Source organism: Eurypyga helias, unplaced genomic scaffold, assembly GCF_000690775.1.
Source record: "Eurypyga helias isolate BGI_N326 unplaced genomic scaffold, ASM69077v1 scaffold16220, whole genome shotgun sequence".
Taxonomy (NCBI): Eukaryota; Metazoa; Chordata; class Aves; order Eurypygiformes; family Eurypygidae; genus Eurypyga; species Eurypyga helias.
In genome coordinates, this window is record NW_010227807.1 from 20,787 (window position 1) to 23,130 (window position 2,344).

Genomic DNA, 2,344 nt, shown 5'->3' on the forward strand with positions numbered 1-2,344 from the left:
CAGGTAGCATTTTCTGCTCCCTTGATGAAAAGGGAGCTACTCTTACCTAATGGTGAGCTTGAGGATAATAATGGTACTGAAAGAATAATACCTGAACTTTTGTTATTTGATTATGTCTTGATTCTTCAAGATATAAACCAATTCCTAAACTTCAGTCAAACATAAAACTGTCAAGTAGTAAACAACTGGAAAATGTAGTACAGACATGAACTACATTTTCATGGTATATTTTAAAAACTAAGAATAAATAAAAATCTTTGAGTGGTATTAATAAAAAATTGCAATCCAAAGTCCTCAAACCCAGGTAAGCATCATAAATCTGTGTTAAAACCTGTTTTCCTAAGCTGTAGATAATATGTGCCCACTGAGGCTTTATGCATAGACTTAAACAGATGTGGTGATTCAGAGAGACAAAATGTACTCCCTGATCACAGTTTTGCCATGTATGAGCAGCAACTGAACCTCCTCTTGCTCGTTCTCCCATGTTTGATGGTTCCACATCCATTGCATGTGGTAATAAGGAAGCATTCGTACAGGCTCCTGGGTGGAAGGATGGCCTTAAAATTCTCCCTCAGGATTTCAGAAACAACTGAGACAGAATCCGTGGAGCGTTGCCTATCTCCCTCCAGCCTTCCACCCTTTTGGGCAAATGTGGCTGGGGATATACAGTGAGAACAGGAAACACTGGATTTAAGGGAAATCTTAAGGAAACAAAAAATCTGTCATCTGTTTACTTGTATCTGAGGTCTCAGTATCCTGTAAGTCTCTGATGATGGCTGATTGCAAGGATGAAGTTTTAATCCACATCAGATAGGCATATAGCTAGTTCTAGTGCCATCAGCTTTCCAATGTCTGTTCCCTGAAGTGATGAGACAGATGTTAAACGAGTGCTTCCCAGTGTTGGTGTGGAAAGCTGGCATACCTCATTTGCTCTTTTGACCTGCTTTTGTGCACTTAACAGTTTGCATGCATAACCCTTTTGATGTGTGCGTGCAAATTTATTTTGTTGGTTCCTGAGTAGTAGTTGGTTGTACTAATTGTTTGGAGTATCCCCGTTTTGAGAATGCAGTTTGTAAGATGCAGGTAGAGATGGATGGAGAGCAAGGTAACTTTTGAGTCATGTCTTAAGTAAACTGGAAAATGGAAGGTCAAACTATGACTCACCACTTCAGGGTTAAGAATTAAGGAAACTTGTGCTCTACTGATTACTAGTTATTTCTTTTAACACGCAAAGGATAGGTTTGGTTACTGGCTCCCACAATCAAAACTGTTCTCAAGCTGCTTGCAGCAATTTCTTTATTTGAGTGTTTCATATATTGCATAGTACTTGGGTGAAAAGTCCATGTTTTTTTAAACTGTGCCGCTTTTTAATGAAGACCGGTTCCAGTTTGCTACCCTGTAATTTTAATTACTTTGATAAAATATATATATTTTTTAAAATGTTCTTTCATTTATATTATTTCACAAAAATATGGAGATGTAGCTTTCTTTCAGAAAGTAGTCAGGAGAAAATTATTATTTTTTGAATGCTAATTGTAAAATAACTGAATGCTGTGCTTCCCCCTTAATTCAAATCAGTTTTTGAGAGAAACATGCATATTTTATTTTGCTTAGTTTGCCATGGCATTCATACACTGTTCCTAGGAATACTAAATCCTAACTCTTTCTCTCTTTTTCTCTTATTTCTTCTTCTTTATGCTAAGAGGATTATGCTGGTAAGTTGCCTGGTTTCTATACAACTTTATAAAAATGGTAGCACCAATATACACTTTGGGTTTTGGTGGGCTTTTTTTTCTTTGTATCACAGGCTCAGACTCAGTATAGTAATATGACTTTAAGAAGAAATTAATTTAAAATAAATCAAGGGATCTTGATTGGGATTTTTGGAAACAAGTAGTAGATGTGGTATCAATCTAGCAAGCTACATGAACAAATTTCATATGCATGTGATCGTCTGGATGGAATTCAGTGAAGTTGGGTCTGCTTTAATCCTCTGCTTGATTAAGACCACAGAGCTTTTCAGTTTCCTCTTTGAATTCTTGCAGTGTCTAAGCAAAACTTCCTAATATTATAGCTCACTTGGTGAATGTTAGGGAATGTTTGTGCGTATTTGAATTTCTTGGTGCCATTCCTTACAGAAAAGAAACTCTGTTTATGAAAATCACCACATGCTCTGGCATTGCTTTCAATCTTCTGTTGGTCTTGGAGAGACTAGAGATGAATTATCAGGAAGACTTGAGTAGTTTTCCTCCCTACTGTTGAATCTGTATCTCTTACATGAGTGTTTTGGTGGACATCACTCTTCAGAAGGAATGGAAAACTTTATAGAATCATAGAATGGTTA